Below are 15909 nucleotides of genomic sequence, written 5' to 3'. Positions count from 1 at the left end.
GAATTTTCAGCTGGCCTGAATTCTACCACTGAATTCTCTCAGTCGTCTTGACCAAGACGACTGAGAGAGACTTTTCCCTAGCCCCCAATGAACTGTTACTGATATTTTCTCTAGCGCCACCATGAGATTGATTTTGTGATTTTGAGTGAAATCACTCACCGTCGAAATTTGGCGTACACATTCACTTTCCCCCAGGATAAACTGTAATTTCCAGTGCCTAATGAACAAGTCGGGTGTGACCGGAAAGCCGTCAAATTGTGTGCAGACGTTCATGGTCCCCAGAGGAGCGTTATACTGACTAGGTGTTTCTCTAACTTTTCCCCTAGCCCACAATGAATCGTTACTGGTATTTTCTCTGGCGCCCCCATGAGATTGATTTTTGTGATTTTGAGTGAAATGTCTCACAACTACTGGATGTTTGTCATGAAGTTTGGCGCCTGTGTACAGACGTTCACATCCCCAGAGAGACATCATACTGACTACTGATTCCCTGACTTTTCCCCTAGCCCCAAATGAACTGTGACTGATATTTCTCTAGCGCCACCATGAGATTGATTTTTGTGATTTGAGTGAAATCACTCACCGTCATGAATTTGGCGTACACATTCACTTTCCCCTCAGGATAACTGTAATTTCCAGTGCCTAATGAACAGTCGGGTGTGACCGGAAAGCCGTCAAATTGTGTGCAGACGTTCATGGTCCCCAGAGGAGACGTTATACTGACTATTGTTTCTCTAACTTTTCCCCTAGCCCCACAATGAATCGTTACTGGTATTTTCTCTGGCGCCCCCATGAGATTGATTTTTGTGATTTGAGTGAAATGTCTCAACACTCTGATGTATTGTCATGAAGTTTGGCGCACACATTCAGTTTCCCTTCAGGATAAACTGTAATTTCCAATGCCTAATGAATAAGTCAGGATGAAGACACACCTGGCCAGTTTCATGTCCTCATACCTTAAAAGCCCTGAAAACATATTTTCTCAGTCACCTTGAGTTGCGCTATCCATGCTGTCTCAACAAGCCTTGAGGAAATTTGGTACAGAAATTCGTTTTCCGCAGAATGAATCCTGCTGACTTTAGTGGTCCCTTGACTTTTCCTCTTGGCCCACGATGAGGTCAAACCATGTCTCATTTTGGGCAAGATTGAAATTTTGGCTCAGAAAGTTACGTAACCATCTGACAAGTCAGAGCGGCACAGAACAAACTAAGGCGCTGCTTTCAACTTGCAGTCTCCCGTTGGGCGTTGGTGGGAATCCCACTTCTGATAAAATCGATTTCGGCTGGACCGCACCTTGTTCTTGTAACGATGCTTGCAGTTAAGCAAGGAATTTGTGATCGGTTGTTGATGTATCACGTTGTACAAGCTTGCCGTTAGGGTTTCCTTCACAGCTGAGTGGTTTCGGCTGGTACGCGACAAGGTTAAACTTGTCACTGCATTGGCCGGAATCGAACCCGGGCCTCCCCGTGGCAGGCGAGAATTCTACCACTGAACCACCAATGCTCGATGAAGCTGCCTCGTAGGCTGACGCGTCCACTTTCTGGTGGAATTTTCAGCTGGCCTCCGTGGCGGCTAGAATTCTACCACTGGACCACCGCCGCTTAGTGAACAAGTCAGATTTGGACTGACACGCTTTCGGGTGAAGACACACCTGGTATTTGGCCAGTTTCCAGTCCCACATACTTCAAACAGTAAAAGCCCTCAAAACGCACGCGGCCACTTTCTGGTGGAATTTTCAGCTGGCTGAATTCTACCTGAATTCTCTCAGTCGTCTTGACCAAATTGTGTACAGACGTTCACATTCCCCAGAGGAGACTCATACTGACTACGGTGATTCCCTGACTTTTCCCCTAGCCCCACAATGAACTGTGACTGATATTTTCTCTAGCGCCACCATGAGATTGATTTTTGTGATTTTGGGTGAAATCACTCACCGTCATGAAATTTGGCGTACACATTCACTTTCCCCTCAGGATAAACTGTAATTTCCAGTGCCTAATGAACAAGTCGGGTGTGACCGGAAAGCCGTCAAATTGTGTGCAGACGTTCATGGTCCCCAGAGGAGACGTTATACTGACTATGGTGTTTCTCTAACTTTTCCCCTAGCCCCACAATGAATCGTTACTGGTATTTTCTCTGGCGCCCCCATGAGATTGATTTTGTGATTTTGAGTGAAATGTCTCAACAACTACTGGATGTATTGTCATGAAGTTTGGCGCACACATTCAGTTTCCCTTCAGGATAAACTGTAATTTCCAATGCCTAATGAATAGTCAGGATGAAGACACCCTGGCCAGTTTCATGTCCTCATACCTTAAAAGCCCTGAAAACATATTTTCTCAGTCACCTTGAGAGTTGTCGCTATCCATGCTGTCTCAACAAGCCTTGAGGAAATTTGGTACAGAAATTCGTTTTCCGCAGAAGATGAATCCTGCTGACTTTAGTGGTCCCTTGACTTTTCCTCTTGGCCCACGATGAGGTCAAACCAATGTCTCATTTTGGGCAAGATTGAAATTTGGCTCAGAAAGTTACGTAACCATCTGAAACAAGTCAGAGCGGCACAGAACAAACTAAGGCGCTGCTTTCAACTTGCAGTCTCCCGTTGGGGCGTTGGTGGGAATCCCACTTCTGATAAATCGATTTCGGCTGGACCCGCACCTTGTTCTTGTAACGATGCTTGCAGTTAAGCAAGGAATTTGTGATCGGTTGTTGATGTATCACGTTGTACAAGCTTGCCGTTAGGGTTTCCTTCACAGCTGAGTGGTTTCGGCTGGTACGCGACAAGGTTAAAACTTGTCACTGCATTGGCCGGAATCGAACCCGGGCCTCCCGCGTGGCAGGCGAGAATTCTACCACTGAACCACCAATGCTCGATGAAGCTGCCCGTAGGAGCTGACGCGTCCACTTTCTGGTGGAATTTTCAGCTGGCCTCCGTGGCGGCTAGAATTCTACCACTGGACCACCGCCGCTTAGTGAACAAGTCAGATTTGGACTGACACGCTTTCGGGGTGAAGACACACCTGGTATTTGGCCAGTTTCCAGTCCACATACTTCAAACAGTAAAAGCCCTCAAAACGCACGCGGCCACTTTCTGGTGGAATTTTCAGCTGGCCTGAATTCTACCACTGAATTCTCTCAGTCGTCTTGACCAAATTGTGTACAGACGTTCACATTCCCCAGAGGAACATCATACTGACTACGGTGATTCCCTGACTTTTCCCCTAGCCCCACAATGAACTGTGACTGATATTTTCTCTAGCGCCACCATGAGATTGATTTTTGTGATTTTGGGTGAAATCACTCACCGTCATGAAATTTGGCGTACACATTCACTTTCCCCTCAGGATAAACTGTAATTTCCAGTGCCTAATGAACAAGTCGGGTGTGACCGGAAAGCCGTCAAATTGTGTGCAGACGTTCATGGTCCCCAGAGGAGACGTTATACTGACTATGGTGTTTCTCTAACTTTTCCCCTAGCCCCACAATGAATCGTTACTGGTATTTTCTCTGGCGCCCCCATGAGATTGATTTTTGTGATTTTGAGTGAAATGTCTCAACAACTACTGGATGTATTGTCATGAAGTTTGGCGCACACATTCAGTTTCCCTTCAGGATAAACTGTAATTTCCAATGCCTAATGAATAATCAGGATGAAGACACCTGGCCAGTTTCATGTCCTCATACCTTAAAAGCCCTGAAAACATATTTTCTCAGTCACCTTGAGAGTTGTCGCTATCCATGCTGTCTCAACAAGCCTTGAGGAAATTTGGTACAGAAATTCGTTTTCCGCAGAAGATGAATCCTGCTGACTTTAGTGGTCCCTTGACTTTTCCTCTTGGCCCACGATGAGGTCAAACCAATGTCTCATTTTGGGCAAGATGGAAATTTTGGCTCAGAAAGTTACGTAACCATCTGAACAAGTCAGAGCGGCACAGAACAAACTAAGGCGCTGCTTTCAACTTGCAGTCTCCCGTTGGGGCTTGGTGGGAATCCCACTTCTGATAAAATCGATTTCGGCTGGACCCGCACCTTGTTCTTGTAACGATGCTTGCAGTTAAGCAAGGAATTTGTGATCGGTTGTTGATGTATCACGTTGTACAAGCTTGCCGTTAGGGTTTCCTTCACAGCTGAGTGGTTTCGGCTGGTACGCGACAAGGTTAAAACTTGTCACTGCATTGGCCGGGAATCGAACCCGGGCCTCCCGCGTGGCAGGCGAGAATTCTACCACTGAACCACCAATGCTCGATGAAGCTGCCCGTAGGAGCTGACGCGTCCACTTTCTGGTGGAATTTTCAGCTGGCCTCCGTGGCGGCTAGAATTCTACCACTGGACCACCGCCGCTTAGTGAACAAGTCAGATTTGGACTGACACGCTTTCGGGGTGAAGACACACCTGGTATTTGGCCAGTTTCCAGTCCACATACTTCAAACAGTAAAAGCCCTCAAAACGCACGCGGCCACTTTCTGGTGGAATTTTCAGCTGGCCTGAATTCTACCACTGAATTCTCTCAGTCGTCTTGACCAAATTGTGTACAGACGTTCACATTCCCCAGAGGAGACATCATACTGACTACGGTGATTCCCTGACTTTTCCCTAGCCCCACAATGAACTGTGACTGATATTTTCTCTAGCGCCACCATGAGATTGATTTTTGTGATTTTGGTGAAATCACTCACCGTCATGAAATTTGGCGTACACATTCACTTTCCCCTCAGGATAAACTGTAATTTCCAGTGCCTAATGAACAAGTCGGGTGTGACCGGAAAGCCGTCAAATTGTGTGCAGACGTTCATGGTCCCCAGAGGAGACGTTATACTGACTATGGTGTTTCTCTAACTTTTCCCCTAGCCCCACAATGAATCGTTACTGGTATTTTCTCTGGCGCCCCCATGAGATTGATTTTTGTGATTTTGAGTGAAATGTCTCAACAACTACTGGATGTATTGTCATGAAGTTTGGCGCACACATTCAGTTTCCCTTCAGGATAAACTGTAATTTCCAATGCCTAATGAATAAGTCAGGATGAAGACACACCTGGCCAGTTTCATGTCCTCATACCTTAAAAGCCCTGAAAACATATTTTCTCAGTCACCTTGAGAGTTGTCGCTATCCATGCTGTCTCAACAAGCCTTGAGGAAATTTGGTACAGAAATTCGTTTTCCGCAGAAGATGAATCCTGCTGACTTTAGTGGTCCCTTGACTTTTCCTCTTGGCCCACGATGAGGTCAAACCAATGTCTCATTTTGGGCAAGATTGAAATTTTGGCTCAGAAAGTTACGTAACCATCTGAAACAAGTCAGAGCGGCACAGAACAAACTAAGGCGCTGCTTTCAACTTGCAGTCTCCCGTTGGGGCGTTGGTGGGAATCCCACTTCTGATAAAATCGATTTCGGCTGGACCCGCACCTTGTTCTTGTAACGATGCTTGCAGTTAAGCAAGGAATTTGTGATCGGTTGTTGATGTATCACGTTGTACAAGCTTGCCGTTAGGGTTTCCTTCACAGCTGAGTGGTTTCGGCTGGTACGCGACAAGGTTAAAACTTGTCACTGCATTGGCCGGGAATCGAACCCGGGCCTCCCGCGTGGCAGGCGAGAATTCTACCACTGAACCACCAATGCTCGATGAAGCTGCCCCGTAGGAGCTGACGCGTCCACTTTCTGGTGGAATTTTCAGCTGGCCTCCGTGGCGGCTAGAATTCTACCACTGGACCACCGCCGCTTAGTGAACAAGTCAGATTTGGACTGACACGCTTTCGGGGTGAAGACACACCTGGTATTTGGCCAGTTTCCAGTCCACATACTTCAAACAGTAAAAGCCCTCAAAACGCACGCGGCCACTTTCTGGTGGAATTTCAGCTGGCCTGAATTCTACCACTGAATTCTCTCAGTCGTCTTGACCAAATTGGTACAGACGTTCACATTCCCCAGAGGAGACATCATACTGACTACGGTGATTCCCTGACTTCCCCTAGCCCCACAATGAACTGTGACTGATATTTTCTCTAGCGCCACCATGAGATTGATTTTTGTGATTTTGGGAAATCACTCACCGTCATGAAATTTGGCGTACACATTCACTTTCCCCTCATAAACTGTAATTTCCAGTGCCTAATGAACAAGTCGGTGTGACCGGAAAGCCGTCAAATTGTGTGCAGACGTTCATGGTCCCCAGAGGAGACGTTATACTGACTATGGTGTTTCTCTAACTTTTCCCCTAGCCCCACAATGAATCGTTACTGGTATTTTCTCTGGCGCCCCCATGAGATTGATTTTTGTGATTTTGAGTGAAATGTCTCAACAACTACTGGATTGTCATGAAGTTTGGCGCACACATTCAGTTTCCCTTCAGGATAAACTGTAATTTCCAATGCCTAATGAATAAGTCAGGATGAAGACACACCTGGCCAGTTTCATGTCCTCATACCTTAAAAGCCCTGAAAACATATTTTCAGTCACCTTGAGAGTTGTCGCTATCCATGCTGTCTCAACAAGCCTTGAGGAAATTTGGTACAGAAATTCGTTTTCCGCAGAAGATGAATCCTGCTGACTTTAGTGGTCCCTTGACTTTTCCTCTTGGCCCCGATGAGGTCAAACCAATGTCTCATTTTGGGCAAGATTGAAATTTTGGCTCAGAAAGTTACGTAACCATCTGAAACAAGTCAGAGCGGCACAGAACAAACTAAGGCGCTGCTTTCAACTTGCAGTCTCCCGTTGGGGCGTTGGTGGGAATCCCCTTCTGATAAAATCGATTTCGGCTGGACCCGCACCTTGTTCTTGTAACGATGCTTGCAGTTAAGCAAGGAATTTGTGATCGGTTGTTGATGTATCACGTTGTACAAGCTTGCCGTTAGGGTTTCCTTCACAGCTGAGTGGTTTCGGCTGGTACGCGACAAGGTTAAAACTTGTCACTGCATTGGCCGGGAATCGAACCCGGGCCTCCCGCGTGGCAGGCGAGAATTCTACCACTGAACCACCAATGCTCGATGAAGCTGCCCCGTAGGAGCTGACGCGTCCACTTTCTGGTGGAATTTTCAGCTGGCCTCCGTGGCGGCTAGAATTCTACCACTGGACCACCGCCGCTTAGTGAACAAGTCAGATTTGGACTGACACGCTTTCGGGGTGAAGACACACCTGGTATTTGGCCAGTTTCCAGTCCACATACTTCAAACAGTAAAAGCCCTCAAAACGCACCGGCCACTTTCTGGTGGAATTTTCAGCTGGCCTGAATTCTACCACTGAATTCTCTCAGTCGTCTTGACCAAATTGTGTACAGACGTTCACATTCCCCAGAGGAGACATCATACTGACTACGGTGATTCCCTGACTTTTCCCCTAGCCCCACAATGAACTGTGACTGATATTTTCTCTAGCGCCACCATGAGATTGATTTTTGTGATTTGGGTGAAATCACTCACCGTCATGAAATTTGGCGTACACATTCACTTTCCCTCAGGATAAACTGTAATTTCCAGTGCCTAATGAACAAGTCGGGTGTGACCGGAAAGCCGTCAAATTGTGTGCAGACGTTCATGGTCCCAGAGGAGACGTTATACTGACTATGGTGTTTCTCTAACTTTTCCCCTAGCCCCACAATGAATCGTTACTGGTATTTTCTCTGGCGCCCCCATGAGATTGATTTTGTGATTTTGAGTGAAATGTCTCAACAACTACTGGATGTATTGTCATGAAGTTTGGCGCACACATTCAGTTTCCCTTCAGGATAAACTGTAATTTCCAATGCCTAATGAATACAGGATGAAGACACACCTGGCCAGTTTCATGTCCTCATACCTTAAAAGCCCTGAAAACATATTTTCTCAGTCACCTTGAGAGTTGTCGCTATCCATGCTGTCTCAACAAGCCTTGAGGAAATTTGGTACAGAAATTCGTTTTCCGCAGAAGATGAATCCTGCTGACTTTAGTGGTCCCTTGACTTTTCCTCTTGGCCCACGATGAGGTCAAACCAATGTCTCATTTTGGGCAAGATTGAAATTTTGGCTCAGAAAGTTACGTAACCATCTGAAACAAGTCAGAGCGGCACAGAACAAACTAAGGCGCTGCTTTCAACTTGCAGTCTCCCGTTGGGGCGTTGGTGGGAATCCCACTTCTGATAAAATCGATTTCGGCTGGACCCGCACCTTGTTCTTGTAACGATGCTTGCAGTTAAGCAAGGAATTTGTGATCGGTTGTTGATGTATCACGTTGTACAAGCTTGCCGTTAGGGTTTCCTTCACAGCTGAGTGGTTTCGGCTGGTACGCGACAAGGTTAAACTTGTCACTGCATTGGCCGGGAATCGAACCCGGGCCTCCCGTGGCAGGCGAATTCTACCACTGAACCACCAATGCTCGATGAAGCTGCCCCGTAGGAGCTGACGCGTCCACTTTCTGGTGGAATTTTCAGCTGGCCTCCGTGGCGGCTAGAATTCTACCACTGGACCACCGCCGCTTAGTGAACAAGTCAGATTTGGACTGACACGCTTTCGGGGTGAAGACACACCTGGTATTTGGCCAGTTTCCAGTCCACATACTTCAAACAGTAAAAGCCCTCAAAACGCACGCGGCCACTTTCTGGTGGAATTTTCAGCTGGCCTGAATTCTACCACTGAATTCTCTCAGTCGTCTTGACCAAATTGTGTACAGACGTTCACATTCCCCAGAGGAGACATCATACTGACTACGGTGATTCCTGACTTTTCCCCTACCCCACAATGAACTGTGACTGATATTTTCTCTAGCGCCACCATGAGATTGATTTTTGTGATTTTGGGTGAAATCACTCACCGTCATGAAATTGGCGTACACATTCACTTTCCCCTCAGGATAAACTGTAATTTCCAGTGCCTAATGAACAAGTCGGGTGTGACCGGAAAGCCGTCAAATTGTGTGCAGACGTTCATGGTCCCCAGAGGAGACGTTATACTGACTATGGTGTTTCTCTAACTTTTCCCCTAGCCCCACAATGAATCGTTACTGGTATTTTCTCTGGCGCCCCCATGAGATTGATTTTGTGATTTTGAGTGAAATGTCTCAACAACTACTGGATGTATTGTCATGAAGTTTGGCGCACACATTCAGTTTCCCTTCAGGATAAACTGTAATTTCCAATGCCTAATGAATAAGTCAGGATGAAGACACACCTGGCCAGTTTCATGTCCTCATACCTTAAAAGCCCTGAAACATATTTTCTCAGTCACCTGAGAGTTGTCGCTATCCATGCTGTCAACAAGCCTTGAGGAAATTTGGTACAGAAATTCGTTTTCCGCAGAAGATGAATCCTGCTGACTTTAGTGGTCCCTTGACTTTTCCTCTTGGCCCCGATGAGGTCAAACCAATGTCTCATTTTGGGCAAGATTGAAATTTTGGCTCAGAAAGTTACGTAACCATCTGAAAACAAGTCAGAGCGGCACAGAACAAACTAAGGCTGCTTTCAACTTGCAGTCTCCCGTTGGGGCGTTGGTGGGAATCCCACTTCTGATAAAATCGATTTCGGCTGGACCCGCACCTTGTTCTTGTAACGATGCTTGCAGTTAAGCAAGGAATTTGTGATCGGTTGTGATGTATCACGTTGTACAAGCTTGCCGTTAGGGTTTCCTTCACAGCTGAGTGGTTTCGGCTGGTACGCGACAAGGTTAAAACTTGTCACTGCATTGGCCGGGAATCGAACCCGGGCCTCCCGCGTGGCAGGCGAGAATTCTACCACTGAACCACCAATGCTCGATGAAGCTGCCCCGTAGGAGCTGACGCGTCCACTTTCTGGTGGAATTTTCAGCTGGCCTCCGTGGCGGCTAGAATTCTACCACTGGACCACCGCCGCTTAGTGAACAAGTCAGATTTGGACTGACACGCTTTCGGGGTGAAGACACACCTGGTATTTGGCCAGTTTCCAGTCCACATACTTCAAACAGTAAAAGCCCTCAAAACGCACGCGGCCACTTTCTGGTGGAATTTCAGCTGGCCTGAATTCTACCACTGAATTCTCTCAGTCGTCTTGACCAAATTGTGTACAGACGTTCACATTCCCCAGAGGAGACATCATACTGACTACGGTGATTCCCTGACTTTTCCCTAGCCCCACAATGAACTGTGACTGATATTTTCTCTAGCGCCACCATGAGATTGATTTTTGTGATTTTGGGTGAAATCACTCACCGTCATGAAATTTGGCGTACACATTCACTTTCCCCTCAGGATAAACTGTAATTTCCAGTGCCTAATGAACAAGTCGGGTGGACCGGAAAGCCGTCAAATTGTGCAGACGTTCATGGTCCCCAGAGGAGACGTTATACTGACTATGGTGTTTCTCTAACTTTTCCCCTAGCCCACAATGAATCGTTACTGGTATTTTCTCTGGCGCCCCATGAGATTGATTTTTGTGATTTTGAGTGAAATGTCTCAACAACTACTGGATGTATTGTCATGAAGTTTGGCGCACACATTCAGTTTCCCTTCAGGATAAACTGTAATTTCCAATGCCTAATGAATAAGTCAGGATGAAGCACACCTGGCCAGTTTCATGTCCTCATACCTTAAAAGCCCTGAAAACATATTTTCTCAGTCACCTTGAGAGTTGTCGCTATCCATGCTGTCTCAACAAGCCTTGAGGAAATTTGGTACAGAAATTCGTTTTCCGCAGAATGAATCCTGCTGACTTTAGTGGTCCCTTGACTTTTCCTCTTGGCCCACGATGAGGTCAAACCAATGTCTCATTTTGGGCAAGATTGAAATTTTGGCTCAGAAAGTTACGTAACCATCTGAAACAAGTCAGAGGCACAGAACAAACTAAGGCGCTGCTTTCAACTTGCAGTCTCCCGTTGGGGCGTTGGTGGGAATCCCACTTCTGATAAAATCGATTTCGGCTGGACCCGCACCTTGTTCTTGTAACGATGCTTGCAGTTAAGCAAGGAATTTGTGATCGGTTGTTGATGTATCACGTTGTACAAGCTTGCCGTTAGGGTTTCCTTCACAGCTGAGTGGTTTCGGCTGGTACGCGACAAGGTTAAAACTTGTCACTGCATTGGCCGGGAATCGAACCCGGGCCCCGCGTGGCAGGTGAGAATTCTACCACTGAACCACCAATGCTCGATGAAGCTGCCCCGTAGGAGCTGACGTGTCCACTTTCTGGTGGAATTTTCAGCTGGCCTCCGTGGCGGCTAGAATTCTACCACTGGACCACCGCCGCTTAGTGAACAAGTCAGATTTGGACTGACACGCTTTCGGGGTGAAGACACACCTGGTATTTGGCCAGTTTCCAGTCCACATACTTCAAACAGTAAAAGCCCTCAAAACGCACGCGGCCACTTTCTGGTGGAATTTTCAGCTGGCCTGAATTCTACCACTGAATTCTCTCAGTCGTCTTGACCAAATTGTGTACAGACGTTCACATCCCCAGAGAGACATCATACTGACTACGGTGATTCCCTGACTTTCCCCTAGCCCCACAATGAACTGTGACTGATATTTCACTAGCGCCACCATGAGATTGATTTTTGTGATTTTGGGTGAAATCACTCACCGTCATGAAATTTGGCGTACACATTCACTTTCCCCTCAGGATAAACTGTTTTCCAGTGCCTAATGAACAAGTCGGGTGTGACCGGAAAGCCGTCAAATTGTGCAGACGTTCATGGTCCCCAGAGGAGACGTTATACTGACTATGGTGTTTCTCTAACTTTTCCCCTAGCCCCACAATGAATCGTTACTGGTATTTTCTCTGGCGCCCCCATGAGATTGATTTTTGTGATTTTGAGTGAAATGTCTCAACAACTACTGGATGTATTGTCATGAAGTTTGGCGCACACATTCAGTTCCCTTCAGGATAAACTGTAATTCCAATGCCTAATGAATAAGTCAGGATGAAGACACACCTGGCCAGTTTCATGCGTCCACTTCTGGTGGAATTTTCAGCTGGCTCCGTGGCCGCTAGAATTCTACCACTGGACCACCGCCGCTTAGTGAACAAGTCAGATTTGGACTGACACGCTTTCGGGGTGAAGACACACCTGGTATGGCCAGTTTCCAGTCCACATACTTCAAACAGTAAAAGCCCTCAAAAACGCACGCGGCACTTTCTGGTGGAATTTTCAGCTGGCCTGAATTCTACCACTGAATTCTCTCAGTCGTCTGACCAAATTGTGTACAGACGTTCACATTCCCCAGAGGAGACTCATACTGACTACGGTGATTCCCTGACTTTTCCCTAGCCCCACAATGAACTGTGACTGATATTTTCTCTAGCGCCACCATGAGATTGATTTTGTGATTTTGTGAAATCACTCACCGTCATGAAATTTCGCGTACACATTCACTTTCCCCTCAGGATAAACTGTAATTTCCAGTGCCTAATGAACAAGTCGGGTGTACCGGAAGCCGTCAAATTGTGTGCAGACGTTCATGGTCCCGAGGAGACGTTATACTGCTATGGTGTTCTCTAACTTTTCCCCTAGCCCCACAATGAATCGTTGGTATTTTCTCTGGCCCCCCATGAGATTGATTTTGTGATTTTGAGTGAAATGTCTCAACAACTGGCTGTATTGTCATGAAGTTTGCGCACACATTCAGTTTCCCTTCAGATAAACTGTAATTTCAATGCCTAATGAATAAGTCAGGATGAAGACACACCTGGCCAGTTTCATGTCCTCATACCTTAAAAGCCCTGAAAACATATTTTCTCAGTCACCTGAGAGTTGTCGCTATCCATGCTGTCTCAACAAGCTGAGGAAATTTGGTACAGAAATTCGTTTTCCGCAGAAGATGAATCCTGCTGACTTTAGTGGTCCCTTGACTTTTCCTCTTGGCCCGATGAGGTCAAACCAATGTCTCATTTTGGGCAAGATTGAAATTTTGGCTCAGAAAGTTACGTAACCATCTGAAACAAGTCAGAGCGGCACAGAACAAACTAAGGCGCTGCTTCCACTTGCAGTCTCCCGTTGGGGCGTTGGTGGGAATCCCACTTCTGATAAAATCGATTTCGGCTGGACCCGCACCTTGTTCTTGTAACGATGCTTGCAGTTAAGCAAGGAATTTGTGATCGGTTGTTGATGTATCACGTTGTACAAGCTTGCCGTTAGGGTTTCCTTCACAGCTGAGTGGTTCGGCGGTACGCGACAAGGTTAAAACTGTCACTGCATTGGCCGGGAATCGAACCCGGGCCTCCCGCGTGGCAGGCGAGAATTCTACCACTGAACCACCAATGCTCGATGAAGCTGCCCCGTAGGAGCTGACGCGTCCACTTTCTGGTGGAATTTTCAGCTGGCCTCCGTGGCGGCTAGAATTCTACCACTGGAACCCCGCCGCTTAGTGAACAAGTCAGATTTGGACTGACACGCTTTCGGGGTGAAGACACACCTGGTATTTGGCCAGTTTCCAGTCCACATACTTCAAACAGTAAAAGCCCTCAAAACGCACGCGGCCACTTTCTGGTGGAATTTTCAGCTGGCCTGATTCTACCATGAATTCTCTCAGTCGTCTTGACCAAATTGTGTACAGACGTTCACTTCCCCCAGAGGAGACATCATACAATACGGTGATTCCCTGACTTTTCCCCTAGCCCACAATGAACTGTGACTGATATTTCTCTAGCGCCTCCATGAGATTGATTTTTGTGATTTTGGGTGAAATCACTCACCGTCATGAAATTTTCGCGTACACATTCACTTTCCCCTCAGGATAAACTGTAATTTCCAGTGCCTAATGAACAAGTCGGGTGTGACGAAAGCCGTCAATTGTGTGCAGACGTTCATGGTCCCCAGAGGAGACGTTATACTGACTATGGTGTTTCTCTAACTTTTCCCTAGCCCCAAGAATCGTTACTGGTATTTTCTCTGGCGCCCCATGAGATTGATTTTTGTGATTTTGAGTGAAATGTCTCAACAACTACTGGATGTATTGTCATGAAGTTTGGCGCACACATTCAGTTTCCCTTCAGGATAAACTGTAATTCCAATGCCTAATGAATAAGTCAGGATGAAGACACACCTGGCCAGTTTCATGTCCTCATACCTTAAAAGCCCTGAAAACATATTTTCTCAGTCACCTTGAGAGTTGTCGCTATCCATGCTGTCTCAACAAGCCTTGAGGAAATTTGGTACAGAAATTCGTTTTCCGCAGAAGATGAATCCTGCTGACTTAGTGGTCCCTTGACTTTTCCTCTTGGCCCACGATGAGGTCAAACCAATGTCTCATTTGGGCAAGATTGAAATTTTGGCTCAGAAAGTTACGTAACCATCTGAAACAAGTCAGAGCGGCACAGAACAAACTAAGGCGCTGCTTTCAACTGCAGTCTCCCGTTGGGGCGTTGGTGGGAATCCCACTTCTGATAAAATCGATTTCGGCTGGACCCGCACCTTGTTCTTGTAACGATGCTGCAGTTAGCAAGGAATTTGTGATCGGTGTTGATGTATCACGTTGTACAAGCTTGCCGTTAGGGTTTCCTTCACAGCTGAGTGGTTTTCGCTGGTACGCGACAAGGTTAAAACTTGTCCTGCATTGGCCGGAATCGAACCCGGCCTCCCGCGTGGCAGGCGAGAATTCTACCACTGAACCACATGCTCGATGAAGCTGCCCCGTAGGAGCTGACGCGTCCACTTTCTGGGGAATTTTCAGCTGGCCTCCGTGGCGGCTAGAATTCTACCACTGGACCACCGCCGCTTAGTGAACAAGTCAGATTTGGACGACACGCTTTCGGGGTGAAGACACACCTGGTATTTGGCCAGTTTCCAGTCCACATACTTCAAACATAAAACCCTCAAAACGCACGCGGCCACTTTCTGGTGAATTTCAGCTGCCTGAATTCACCATGAATTCTCTCAGTCGTCTGACCAAATTGTGTACAGACGTTTCACATCCCCAGAGGAGACATCATAACTGACGGTGATTCCCTGACTTTTCCCCTAGCCCCACAATGAACTGTGACTGATATTTTCTCTAGCGCCTCCATGAGATTGATTTTTGTGATTTTGGGTGAAATCACGCACCGTCATGAAATTGGCGTACACATTCACTTTCCCTCAGGATAAACTGTAATTTCCAGTGCCTAATGAACAAGTCGGGTGTGACCGGAAAGCTGTCAAACTGTAATTTCCAATGCCATGAATAAGTCAGGATGAAGACACACGTGGCCAGTTTCATGTCCTCATACCTTAAAAGCCCTGAAAACATATTCTCAGTCACCTTGAGAGTTGTCGCTATCCATGCTGTCTCAACAAGCCTTGAGGAAATTTGGTACAGAAATTCGTTTTCCGCAGAAGATGAATCCTGCTGACTTTAGTGGTCCCTTGACTTTTCCTCTTGGCCCACGATGAGGTCAAACCAATGTCTCATTTTGGGCAAGATTGAAATTTGGCTCAGAAAGTTACGTAACCATCTGAAACAAGTCAGAGCGGCACAGAACAAACTAAGGCGCTGCTTTCAACTTGCAGTCAGCTTTCGGGGTGAAGACACACCTGGTATTTGGCCAGTTTCCAGTCCCATACTTCAAACAGTAAAAGCCCTCAAAACGCACGCGGCCACTTTCTGGTGGAATTTCAGCTGGCCTGAATTCTACCACTGAATTCTCTCAGGTCTTGACCAAATTGTGTACAGACGTTCACATTCCCCAGAGGAGACATCATACTGACTACGGTGATTCCCTGACTTTTCCCCTAGCCCCACAATGAACTGTGACTGATATTTTCACTAGCGCCACCATGAGATTGATTTTTTGATTTTGGGTGAATCACTCACCGTCATGAAATTTGGCGTACACATTCACTTTCCCTCAGGATAAACTGTAATTTCCAGTGCCTAATAACAAGTCGGGTGTGACCGGAAAGCGTCAAATTGTGTGCAGACGTTCATGGTCCCAGAGGAGACGTTATACTGACTATGGTGTTTCTCTAACTTTTCCCCAGCCCCACAATGAATCGTTACTGGT

The 15909-nt window shown here is 46.7% G+C and overlaps 7 non-coding genes across 7 annotated transcripts; all 7 read right to left on the bottom strand.

The window, feature by feature from the left end:
• Window positions 1–2800: 2800 nt before the first annotated feature.
• Window positions 2801–2870, bottom strand: trnag-gcc. Its single transcript has one exon. It is a non-coding gene; the product is annotated as a tRNA-Gly (tRNA).
• A 1301-nt stretch (window positions 2871–4171) lies between these two features.
• trnag-gcc lies at window positions 4172–4242 on the bottom strand. Its single transcript has one exon. It is a non-coding gene; the product is annotated as a tRNA-Gly (tRNA).
• A 1305-nt stretch (window positions 4243–5547) lies between these two features.
• Window positions 5548–5618, bottom strand: trnag-gcc. Its single transcript has one exon. It is a non-coding gene; the product is annotated as a tRNA-Gly (tRNA).
• Window positions 5619–6908: 1290 nt separating this feature from the next.
• On the bottom strand, window positions 6909–6979 carry trnag-gcc. Its single transcript has one exon. It is a non-coding gene; the product is annotated as a tRNA-Gly (tRNA).
• Window positions 6980–9642: 2663 nt separating this feature from the next.
• On the bottom strand, window positions 9643–9713 carry trnag-gcc. The gene has a single exon. It is a non-coding gene; the product is annotated as a tRNA-Gly (tRNA).
• A 1296-nt stretch (window positions 9714–11009) lies between these two features.
• On the bottom strand, window positions 11010–11078 carry trnag-gcc. Its single transcript has one exon. It is a non-coding gene; the product is annotated as a tRNA-Gly (tRNA).
• A 2043-nt stretch (window positions 11079–13121) lies between these two features.
• Window positions 13122–13192, bottom strand: trnag-gcc. Its single transcript has one exon. It is a non-coding gene; the product is annotated as a tRNA-Gly (tRNA).
• Window positions 13193–15909: the final 2717 nt, after the last annotated feature.

Source organism: Micropterus salmoides, unplaced genomic scaffold (assembly GCF_014851395.1).
Source record: "Micropterus salmoides isolate LMB-PRFRI ecotype aquatic unplaced genomic scaffold, ASM1485139v1 Ms_hic_scaffold_2, whole genome shotgun sequence".
Lineage (NCBI taxonomy): Eukaryota > Metazoa > Chordata > Actinopteri > Centrarchiformes > Centrarchidae > Micropterus > Micropterus salmoides.
Note: the sequence above shows the minus strand (reverse complement) of the source record. Positions and strands in the feature narration are given on the sequence as shown.